The sequence below is a fragment of the Trachurus japonicus genome, chromosome 15 (assembly GCF_045865225.1).
Source record: "Trachurus japonicus isolate A0001 chromosome 15, Traja_1.0".
Taxonomy (NCBI): Eukaryota; Metazoa; Chordata; class Actinopteri; order Carangiformes; family Carangidae; genus Trachurus; species Trachurus japonicus.
The window spans coordinates 8,604,188-8,617,032 of NC_140921.1; the positions used below are offsets into that span (position 1 = coordinate 8,604,188).

General features: G+C 42.0%; 1 protein-coding gene and 1 long non-coding RNA gene across 2 annotated transcripts in view; one reads left to right on the plus strand and one right to left on the minus strand.

Moving 5' to 3' along the window:
- LOC146973168 (contactin-associated protein-like 4) overlaps positions 1-12,845 on the minus strand; it is a 78,097-nt gene that overhangs the window by 63,527 nt on the left and 1,725 nt on the right. The window lies entirely within an intron of this gene.
- LOC146973171 (uncharacterized) overlaps positions 1-12,845 on the plus strand; it is a 67,970-nt gene that overhangs the window by 1,370 nt on the left and 53,755 nt on the right. The gene's annotated exons all lie outside the window — the stretch shown is intronic.

Genomic DNA, 12,845 nt, shown 5'->3' on the forward strand with positions numbered 1-12,845 from the left:
TTCACTGTGCACATGAGAAATTATCTTTTTATGAAAAGATAATCTCCCGTAAAACCATGACCTTATTCTGGTGCAGTGGCTGACAGAAAGAGGCGAGTTATGTTGAAAGTAGTGCTGCAACATGCTCCTGTAATGAACTTATGTTACTGTAGCTGCTGAGATGCGCAACGCGAGCAACTATCTAGGAAATTACACACATACTACCCGACGCCGAGCTGTGCATAATCATGTGTGGAAACGCAAATATTATGCAGTGGATAGTCAACTGCCCTTGGTTTGAATTGTTGGCTCCATTTAGCTTTTTCTCTGAGATATTTTTAAGCACTCTTAACATTTTCGCATTCAGCCTGCCAGTTTTAACACACTCTTAACATGCTGCAGAAGCATTTCAGAGGCGCGCAGAGGACTGAGTGTTATGGTTGCTAATGGAGTGTTAGGCCAACAGCCCTTGGCCTAAACACAGATATTGTGAATCATTAGTCTTCCCCACCTTGTCAGCTTTCACATTCAAAGCTCTGCAGGTTGGAAAGCATTAAGGACAGAAAAAATGCTCTGAGGACTCTCAGTATTTGGAACATGCATGACATGTGTTTTAAACATTACTCATCCAGAGGAGTGAGCTCCAGCAGTATACTCTTGTTTATCTTCTCATTCCCTTCCCATATCTCTCCATCCGTATCATCTGCTTCATAATCTCACTGAAATAGCAGTCCCCTCAGAGTTTACAGTTAAATCAAGCTGATGAGCATCTTCCTCCACTTCAATAAACAACAACAATGAGACAATTTACAGGTTCACAGTTCCTTCAGAGTCATGGACAGCCATGAGCGTAATCATCACACCTCAACCAAAAAAGGTTGTTTCAAACTAGCACAACCTCAGTCCACATTTTGAACAAGAGCTGCTCATTGTACATTTGCTCTGCCAAGGTGACTAGATTTATACAGTACGTGTATATATACAGCAATGAATTGTGGCTTGTTTCCTGCTGCCAATGCATCATTTAAGTCAGATTTAATAAGACGAGGATGAGGGTAAGAGTGAAGGAGCAGCATCAATAGTGTATGTCCTGTACATTTACCTTATATTTTTGGTATTTGGATGACGTCATCCAGAGTGACATTTTGAACAAAACCCTCATACTCAGGGGTGAAGAACTTCCTGATGTTGCATGCAGTAATAATAATACAGGGATCTATAATTAAGACCATGAAAGCAGTCACGGGTACAGTAACTGAAATAATTAATCTGTGAACCATGCCTCCCACTCCTCAAGACCTTTGTGGACCCAGGAGAGTCTTGTACATCTTGTGCTGCAGTGTGTTATGTTGAATTTAATTTCCTCACATTGGTTTTGAAGCAGAAGGCTACCAGACTGGTGGCTCGTTCAGCTCAGGTTGTCGGTGATAATTATTTAAGTGATGAAGAGAAAATAGAAACCGAAATGTTCTCTGCACCAGCACTTTGACGGAGGATATTTTAGACGTATGTTGCCTGACGTTAATGGGGCCTCTGAATTGACCTGGTGCCATTTATCAGAGTGTATTTCATCAGACAGGTCTGGCTGTTTTCGCTCTGAGCTGCCTGCCTTCCTCCCAGCATGCCTCTCTGGCAAGGACTGTTTGTCTAACAGCTGCTGAGCTGTGAGGATTACTACATGAATGCTGAAAAACAATGTTTCCAGCCTGTAATCTGCCAGTCTTAAATGTACCTGTGCATGTTGATATTTTTGTCGGTTGTGTGTTGGTACAGTATGTGCACGGTAATTGGTTACGAATTATTACCCGGTTAACCTATAGGATTAAAAAATGGCACGTTAGAGCACAGTCTAGCGTCGGATCAAACTATATAATCATGCCATGGTTCGGGTTTTTCGTAGTGTTAAACAGTTTGGGATAAAACAACATGGTTTTCTGCTGTGTAAAAGCATTTTTGGATCGAGCCTCGGACTTTCAAACCTTTTACAAGAATCTGTGGTGGTTCCCTTGGGGTAAGCCGTAGGGAGGGAGACGATAGGTATCATCAAGTCTGCTAGAAAATACAAACATTCTGAAACCTTCCAAGTTATTTCCTGAGACGATGCGAGGCAGAGAGGAGCGTTGTCGCCAAAATGTAGTGTGGACTAATAAATAAGAACCGCTAATGACTGAAAAAAAAAAAGTTTTCCTCTCCGCGTCATTATATTTTTGATTAAAGTAGAGTAAGACCAGGTTAGGTTACTCACTCAAAATGCCCATGCCTAGTTGTGTGTTGGTGTTGGCAACAGCTGTAGCCACAGGCGTTTTTTATGTTATCAGGTTGTCTGCCCAACCATCCCAATATCATGAAGGAGATACCTTGGTAACACCTTAAGGGAATTTGGTGCAAATGCTCACTTGGACTCAAGGATTAAGTGATTAAAGTTTAGTGATAAAAGGTCAAAAGTAAAGGTCGACATGGCCGTATTTCCTGTAGCTTGATCTGGTGGAGGTCACTGAGGTGTGCAACCACAAGGCAGAACAGTAGTTCTAGTTGTGAATTAAGGATTTCTGTAGCTTGGCTTTTCAGACAATGGCAGTCAGTAACTCAATATATCATTTGCATAAAATATACAGTACATAACTGAACACACATATCGTACACAGAAAATAACTAAACTGCCCTTAGAGCAAATTCCAACGTACCAATATAGGTGTGTTTGTAAACTCCCTGATTACAAGCAGCAAAACACTCAGAGAAACCAAAACCAAAAAGGAAAAAAGTCCAGCTCAAGTTCCTGATGGTGTGGTACACAGATTTAAAATCCACAGAGCTTCTGGTCTGTGCGGCCGGGAACTCTCTGTAGTGTCCTCCCCTGCTGGGAGGCTCTGACCTGATCTGTATGGTGGAGAATCTTAACAAACGTGTCAGCACTCCATGCAGGAAAATTGTAAGCAACAAGGGAAGGCATCAAGTGCGCTTGTGTTCACTGATGCATGTCCTACTCAATGTGTACTCACTGGCTCACCCACATTTAATTTAGGACAAGGGCATTCAAAAACATAAGTAGCACCTTGAGAAGCACAACCACCTTTTATAGATTTAAGTTTAAGCATCTGGCAGCGTGCCTAGTCTACCCTCCCCCTCTTCTCTTTTAGAGGAGCGATAACATTTAAACTTCCTGCAGTTTACTTCAGATCCACGGCAACATCAGAAACTCCAGCTTCATTCCAGCTTTTTTCCCCCCCTCATTTCCCCTATATTGCGCAGATTATTCTACCATTTTGATCACCAAATCGGAGGCTCTCTTTTGGAAATCTCTTCTACTCTGAAATTGCCAGGTTTAACTTTCATCCCATCTACACAGGCAGAAAACTGAAACCCCCATGGCTGCAATGCTGGAAAGGTTAGAGAATCTGGCTGGTGAAGAGAAAGTCACAGACTTTAATCACCAGCCTGGCAGGAAAAGTACAGCAGATATTGTGCCCTTGAACAAGCTATTTGAAAACTTTTCCAGCAAACTAGTGTTGGAATAAAAAGGAACAAAACGACTGGAAGAGCAATGCATTATCTGAAAGACATTAAATCATTTTTATAACAGTGCATCCAGTGCATTTATTGGTATAATGTCTCCAAAAACTGCTGGTATAGCTACTGGTTAGTGAGATTAACAAGAATATGATTTTATGTCACAGCAGGTGACTAATGCTCATTTCATACTCATTTTACGTTTTGTCATTTCAGCCAAGAAACTCCTCAGGCTCTCCCCATTAAGTCCAATCACAGCAGAAAACATTGTCCAGCCCCTTGGTGAGAAAAAGTGAGATAGTGGGTTCAACAAGAGGAGCCTAATTATTTCAGATTCACTGCAACAGCAGAAGAACACTTGCTCTTCACAGTGATGATGACTGCATCTCTTTACCCGTGCTGTTGCCATCCTGAGGCCAGCTGGTTCTTTGTACAACACAGATTTTTTTTTACAACAACCCATCACGTGTGCTCATTTAACTTTAACTGGCACTGCAGTAGCCTAAATTATACATAAACATCGAAGACAGACGGTATGTGTGTGTATGTGTGTGTGTGTGAGGGAGTGCCCGTGCAGGTCAGTGACACGTGACCACTTCACTGCCAACGCCACTGCTGCACTCACAGTTCATTGCGTTACAGCTTCTGCCCCGATGAGTTGTTGAAACAATCACCTGTTGGAAAGTTTTCCACAAGTTTCACACAAACACATTTCCGAAGTGGTGACTGAAGCTGTGTGTGTGTATGTGTGTGTGTCTTTGTGTGTGAAGGACAGACTCCAGTGCTTCAACCTGCAATCTCAAGTTCACACCCTGAGTCGGCTATGTCTGCTTCACTGATCTTCAAAACTTAGATTAAATACTGTGAAATCTTACACTCCCTTAGCTTAGGTGCTTGCAATACATTTATGTGAATTATAGCTGGATGTTTATTTTCTCTTTTTTTTAGAATCAGCATGTAAAAATATACTACTGACCACCTAGTTTATGATGAAATTAATTAGGAATCAGGACACCACTTTAAGAAACTGCCAAATATTCTCACTACCGTACAAGTTATGTTGTACGATTCTAGCTGCAGTCTGTGTTTTGATGTGTTTGAGCTCAGCACAACACTTCAATAAATATGCAGAGCTTTGCTTGTGCATATTTCACAATGTTTCCTTCCACGGAGCAACAAGAAATTAACGTGTAATGATGGTGGCAGTGATATTTTTTATTGACATAGTCATAAAGCTGAGCAGATGTTGCTGAAAAATCATCTTTATCACATTTAACGTGATCTGCATTAGTTTTTCTACTACTGCAAAACACGACCCAGACGATGGAACACGTTATGGTTATCGTCAATGTGTTAACGATTTTTCTCTCATTTGTGATGTGACAAATAGATGTTTTTCTCAGTATTGTATTGGGGGAAATCGTTAACTTGTTAACAGCTGTGACATTCACCTGGTATGCATGAGACTACAGACTTTAAAGATCCTTCATTGTTACATAGTGCAGTATTTAGAGATTTACTGCCATCAACAGTCAATAACTAGACTCAATATTATCAATATATTTACAATGTGGGGCCTCATTAGGGAAGGGTTTTCTCACCTCTAACCTGTGGTTTTGTCACTGCGACGGCTCTTTTATATATAAGTGTGTGAATTTGAAAACAGTCATTAATTATACATTCAGTACAGAAGTAGAAATTGATTTTTGATGCTTTTTTAGAATTGTCTTTTGAGTAGATAGATACCACATTATCCTCTCTCTCTCTGTTGAGGTCACAGTCTCCGCTTTTAATTGTTGCCTGTGAGCCTCTGTGAGGCTGCTAGTTCTCATTGTAAAAAAAGTCTTTGTGTTGTAACAGTAATAACCTTAATGTGTGTCTAACTATGCCGCTCTGGGTCATTGGATTGGAGGGAACTGGGCCTGGAAAGTCCTTGAAAAGTCTGGTCAGCGAGTCGCCGCCAGCTGCAGGGCTGCAGTTTTGTAAAACGACTCTGATCCAAAGTACCATAAAATTCAGGTGAAGTGGGAAAAAGTTTTAGAAATGGTTTGGCACTGGAGGAACTGCAGGTGTGCTCCACTCTTCCACCTCATTAACTGAGTCGTTAAATTGCTCGTCAGATGCCTTATCTCTGTTGCATCTTAAAGTTTTGGCATGGACTGAGCTTTGTCCTGCCTGCGGTGTTTCAATGTCAGCTACCATATTTAACAGCAGTGACATTTCTTATCCACTCACATTTACCTAGACAATACATTTGATCTAATTACCCCTTGTGGCTGCCTGGAGAGAGAGAGAGATAGAGCATCTGGTCATTTACAGTCTAAAGAAATGTGGAGGCAGCTCGGGTATGTAGGTGTTTTGTTAAATTATGCCCAGTATACTCCACAAGAAGAAGTAGATTCCTGCAAATACAGAATATCGTATTAGCTGAATTGTGAAAGCACCATCTCGGCTCGGCTCCTCTTGAAATGAATGTTAGGAACAGTATTCAACAGTCAGCAGCCTCCATTAGAGCTACATTAAGTTAATGTATTACACCCAAGACAGTGGCAATGAATAACAAGTCATTCACTGTGGCACAATGTGTTGCAGGATAAATGTAAACAGCAGCGAGCACAGAGGGAAAACGTCCATCAGTCAGAAACAGCTGTAGCATGAGAGGTATGGAGTGTCCTCCTCTTCATCACAGTTTATTTCCTCCTCTTCAGCTTCATCATCGTCCTCATCTTTCTCTTTTTTTTCCTAATCATCATCATCATGATCATTAACATTATCATAATCTTATTCTTCCACATGTTCTTATCCTCATCATCATTAGCTACGTTTTTTTTCTTCACCACATTGATCATCATCGTCCTCCTCTGTGTTTGCTCTTTCTTTCTCATCATTTTCTTCATCATTTTATTTTTAGTCATCATCCTCTTCTCCACTTTTATCTTCATCATCCATCCTGTACTACATCTTCAGTCGTAACATCTTCATCATCATTATCACGTTCAGAATCACAATTATCTTCTTATTCTTTTCATCTGCTCCACCTGCATCATAATCACCCTCTTCTTCACCTTCTTCTTCCTCTTCTTCATCCTATTTCTTCTCGTTTTCAGGCATTTTTTCTTCCTCTACATCCTCTTCATCTTCTTCTTCCTCCTCTTCAACATCTTCTTCGTCATCCTCCTTCTCTTTTTCATCTCCTACTCCATTATCTTCCTCTTCCTGTTCTTTTCCCTCTTCTTCTTCCTGTTGATCCTCTTCTCCTTCCTTCACGTCAACCTCTTGATCTTCTTCTTCCTCTTCATCTCCATCATCTTCCTCCTCCTGTTCTTCACCCTCTTCTTTCTCCTCTTTATCCTCTTCACCGACTACACTCCTCTTCCTCTTCATTTTCTTCTTCATCAACCTCATCCTCTTTTTCATCTCATACTCTTTACCCTCTTCTTCTTCCTCCCCTTCTTCATCTTCTTCTACATCCTCCTTTCCATCAACCTCATCCTCTTTTTCATCTCCTCCATCGTCCTCCTCCTGTTCTTCACCCTCCTCTTTTCCCCCTTCATCCTCCTCTTCATTTTTCTTCATCTTCCTCCTCTTCAACATCTTCTTTATCTTCATCTTCGTCATCCTCCTTCTCTTTTTCATCTCCTACTCCATTATCTTCCTCTTCCTGTTCTTTTCCCTCTTCTTCCTCCTGTTGATGCTCTTCTTCTTCCTTCTCTTCAACCTCTTGATCTTCTTCTTCCTCGTCATTTTCCTCCTCCTCTTCCTCTTCATTTTCTTTTTCATCATCCTCTCTTTTTCATCTCATAATCTTTACCCTCTTCTTCTTCCTCCTCTTCTTCTGCATCTTCTACTTTCCATCAACCTCATCCTCTTTTTCACCTCCTTCATCTTCCTCCTCCTGTTCTTCACCCTCTTCGTTTTCCTCTTCACCATTCTCATCATCTCAACCATCGCTCCTATGACTACACTTCTCTTCATCATTCTCTTCCTCTTTTCATCTCACACCCTTCTTCTTCATCCTCCTTTCCATCAACCTCATCCTCTTTTTCATCTCCTTCATCTTCCTCCTCCTGTTCTTCACCCTCTTCTTTTTCCTCCTCATCATCTCAACCGTCTCTCCTCTGACTACATTACATTAGAGAGGAGCGTATCCACGGTAATGATGATTCTCCTGCATCTTCATCATCGGTGTTGGTGGTTTCTCTGTGATCCTTCATGAGGTGCTGCTCAGTGCGTCTGCAGTGATTCTTGTGTCTCCTGTCAGTCCAAACCTGGACCCACGATGAGTGACGGCGTCCTCTGACCTTAGCGCGGTTTGACAGATTCTTGAACCGACTACAAGTCATCTAAGGTTATGACAGGACCATGTGATAAACGAGTGTGTGTGTAGTGAGCCGGAGCTCCAGTGGGACTGGCCTTGAGCTCATATCAATGCATCACAAACTCAGATGGATGGACTGCAGGCCTCTGTCAGTTTTATCACTTAACTACTTGTCCCTGGGTTAATAAATCTAGATTCCTGACTGATGGCTCCAAGTTTACCCCGATGGCCGCCGCCGCCGTAACGTAGCCTTGACTTCATTGGATCGCATTTATGGCTCTCCGTCTCTGAACACACATTTTCATAAATGACACTAAAGAAGAAATATGAGAGGGGCTTCCCCCCTCAGCTTCCTCTCACTTTCCTCATCTCCGCTGTCACAAACTCCACTGTCTCATGAATCATAAATGACAGTGGGATCTTTGCAGGGAAATGCGTGACTCATCCAGACTAATTAGATTATATTCACATGTTTATCTTCCTCCTCGCAAGACATCAAGTTCATTGAAAAATAGCACATTGTCATTGTCCCTGAAATCAGCAGCACAGTCAATTTTTTTTTCCATCACCATTGTCATTTATTTATTAATTTCACATTTTTTAAATGCAATTTTTTCCACCACAATATAAAATGTGATGTCAAATAATGTGATGAGAGCTTGGGAGCCACTGTGCTTTTGTAATTATAGTTGAATAATACACAAACTCAAAGGTTTTTCCCTCATTGTTATTACCACATGTTGATACAGGACAGCTTTCAGCTGCTGTATGGATCTAACAAAGAGGTCATGCCACTTAAAGGCAGGGTTGAGAGCCTATTCTGGAGCATTTTTTTTACACAATTGTTTAAAATCCTCTTCGTACTCCAATTGCAACCAATTAATTGATGCTTTTTCACAAAAATGAAAAAAGGTCAGTCACCTGTGCTACCGACAAAATCCAATCATCCAATCATCTTGATCTGTTCAAGTTAATTGGATCATTATGTGTCAATCAAACTGCCATCTCTGTCCCTCCCTCCCTCCACATACCGCTCTTGGTGTGCTAATCGTATGCACGATCAGAGTCTTCAACGAGTTACAATGCGGAAAAGACAACGGCAGCGATACAATTAATGTTCCACAGTGAAGTCTGTTAGGTGGCGATGTAGCTCTAAGCTGGATGTTGGATGGTTTATTATGATGTCAGGTGTTTTCTTTAACGTGATTGAGCCACGAGAAAAAGCTGGCAGAACGTTAGCGATGCTGCACAGTGACACCCGACAGTATCGCGGAAAGCAGCGTCACTCACATCGGGGTTTTGCAGCTTCACTTCGATGTGAACCCAGTGCTGAACGAGTGTTGCGTGTTCCTGCGCTCTGGAGGCGTGGCTTCAGAGAGATGTCTGAGGAAAGGGGCTTGAACTCAAAATGTGGCCTGCTAGAACTGTTTTTCCAGGATCTCCAACCCTACTGTACCTTTAAAACCATAGTAAAAGTGTGTCTTACATTTATCCCATTGCTGTATATAACCTAATGCACCAGATTCGACAGCCCAGCCTTCATTATTAGCTAACAGTGCCCACTTCTCCAACCAGCTCACTGACAGGACCCCCACCTCCTCTGCCTCGTCTCTCCAGGCGCAGCACCTCATGACACATTCAGTTTTCAACTCGAGAACCTCTCTACTCGAAGACTGTGAGACGGTGAGTGGTGAGTCATTCGTTATCTAAACAGAACATGTGCGCACGAGCACATTATCCACACTTATAGGCATTTTGTGCACGCACAAACAACCACCACCGTGCTGCCTGGCATTCCCTCGCATCACACTCACTTGTGGCTACTTGCTTCCTATCTCAAGATGCACACACACAAGCACATGCGTCTGCACACACTCAGGGACACATGCACAGCCACACAGGTTAGGGGAGCGGCAGCACTATCAGTCATTAGGCTGTGATTAGAACAAACACTCCACTGACTCCAAATCAGCTGAGAGAAGAGATAACAATCCCTCGGGGGTCTTATGTAAGCACACTGGAGAGACAGAGAGACAATTTAACATCATGCGCCTCCTGTGTGTCTCCAGCTGTGTGTGTGTGTGTGTGTGTTTTTTTTCCTTTCTTTTTTTATCAGACAGACACAGCGTCCTGGAACCACACTTTACCTCATCACAAGCACTCTCTGTATGTTAGCCGTGACGAGCGCTCCTGCCTATTACCTCCTCCAAGGAGGTAATGTTTTTTTCGCTGTGTCTGTTTATTTGTCAGCAGGATTGCACAGAAAGTACTGGACTGATTTTCACCAAACTTGGGCGACGGACAAATCCGTTAAATCCAGAGGCAGAGGATTGTTGTTTGACAGTGGCATTGGCTCACAAGTAGATGCTGCATGCATTTGCATAGAGATGTTTTTGCAGTGTGCAGGTAATTAGAGGAGATATGACAAGTTCTTGTGCGCTGGACTTAATAGATCCACACTGTATGTGAGGGCCAATTATGCATTCACAATTGTACGCCTTTGTAGAGTAAATGCAAACAGAGTGCATATGTTAAGTAGGAAGTCTGTGGAAGGAGAATGAGGGAAACTTTTACACCCATCATAAAAATCATTAATTAAGAGCCCTTGTCTGACTTTACTGCCCCCTCATGGTTGTATCAAAAGAACAGTCTGGTAAGAACTAAAAGTACATACAGTACTGTCTCCAAAACCACCCTCCACTCACTATGTTGTACAATGTGTCCAGATTTATTGGCCACATTCAGACATACATTTCCACAAGCGAACAAAATGTCACTACTTTTTTTTACTAACAATCCCATAATGCAGTGCAGTGTATATTAGAGATTAATGCATTATAATTAATTCGAAAACTGTTAATGGTGATTATTGAGATTTCACCCTGAAATTTTGCCTTTTAAAATGCAGATACGTCTGAGCCTCTTGTGTGCAAGAAAATTCTGATTATCATTGTAAATGAGATCATTGTGACTCCCTGTTTAAACCAAGTATGTATCAGTTTGCTGACCTCATGCAACTTTGAGTATGACCCCGTCCAACTGCAGCCTGAGCTAAGGCTTAATCAGCCAGAATAAGTGGGAACATCTACATAGGTGTAGCAGACATTTACATAATGGATGAAAAATAACTTTTTCATCCACTATAAGACCAAATCAGAACTTGTGGTTTTTCCCTCATTGAACCTGCCGTAGATTTCCTAAAATCGCTGTTGGCAAATCAGTGCAATCTTTCAATAAGTGATGCTGCATTTACCTCGGTCTTCTAATGAGACATCAACCATATCGCCACCATCTCCTCCCTCCACCTGCTCCGCTCTGAGCTGCTGCTGCTGCTGCTGCTGGCTTTACATGCTCAGTCCTGCTCAGCTCTCTCTGCTCTGATGCTCCACAGCCGTAACTTCATTAAACCGCATTTCTATGCAGCATATCATTCCCTCTGTGAGCTCAGCGATCGTGGACAAATCCCACCGCTAAACTGCAACCGAGCTCTGTGTCACACACGCAATCACCTGAAGGCAGTCACAGGTGCCGACTGAGCCACTGCTTCAGTGTATCAGGACAAAATGACACAAAGTGAACCGAGCAGCACAAATTAGCTCTATTTGTTGCTGTGTTCGCATTTAAATATACAATATAGTATATCTACTGTTTAACTCATCACTTTTAGATTGATGAATAAGTAATTACATTGAGTCATGTGATGGGAGGCAGGTGATACAGTGTCTGCAGGAAAAGGTATCAATAGATAATGAACCTGTGAGTTGCACTAACTGTTCCTTCATTACCATCCACATTTAATTAGCTCCTCAGCTTGCTGACTCAACCACTCTGCACATCTGTACAGTATCTATTGCAGGGACATCAGCGCTCCTTTAAAAGGTAGAATATATGCAACGTTCTGCATATTTTATCTGCAGCACAGAAAAGACAGTGTTTGTTGATCCTCTCTAATGACTCCACAGTGGCTTTTGCCAAGTGCTGGAAGTTCTGGCTCTCACCTGCAGCAACAGTATTATATGACTTTCCATCATGATATAGATGTGTCTGTTGAGTATCTAATGCAGGTATCTCTAGTGTGATACCCCTGTTCATAATCAAGCAAGCAGCAAAGGCTCAGACCATTTATTTAGTTTCAACAAACACATGACACTTTTTTTCCTATATTTTGATTTTGATCTGAAGCATCTGACCTGTATCTTCAGCAGGTAAACAGCTGTTCCTGATAAAGTGCTCAATACGTGTAAATCATCCACAATCCACAAAGGATTTATGTAATTTACAAAAACATTGCTGCCACCCATGCGTAATATAATGCAAGTTATATAATCATACGTCTTTTTTTGTTGACATTTACCTTTATTTAACTAATGTCTAAAGAGTCGTATGCAGCTCTAACTCCACATGAACTGAAACGCTCTTTCTTTCTTTCTTCTTCCTTGAGGACTCTTCTTGGAGAAACAATACTGTCCGTGGTAGATTTGTCAGTTAATCAGTGGGCTCAAACATCCTGTCAAACACTGGCCTCCAACCACACCACCCACCACTTCCCCTAAATAAGCACACGGCCGTCTCAGTGAGCGAGCGGGGGTCACTGCGACCGGCTGCAGAAGCAGCAACAGAAACATCTGCCCTCTTGTGACGTTTCTTTTTTCTTTCTTTTTTTTTTTACCTCCTTTGTTCACTCTGACAAATAGCTGGAGTCAGACCTTGCCTGTAGCACTGGCTCAGCACTAGCACAAAGTCAAATAAAATCTGGAGAGAGGTCTGGGCATCTGAGATTATTAAATGGATGATGTAGTGTATGTTTGCTCTCTTAAGAGGAGGAAAAAGGGTTTCGAGCAATACTTATTGATTTGAGAGAGACAGCGGCGTTTTCTTTTCTTTTTGGTTATGGCTTGTGAAAGGCACTCTGCTGAGTCCTAACCATTTCCTTCAGGGCAAAGAAATCTCTTCATCTCTCTTATTTTACCCTTTCAAAGCCCATAATGCCAGTGTGTGTCTCTCTCCAGCAGCTGTTGTCTGTCGAGGGGAATATGAGCCT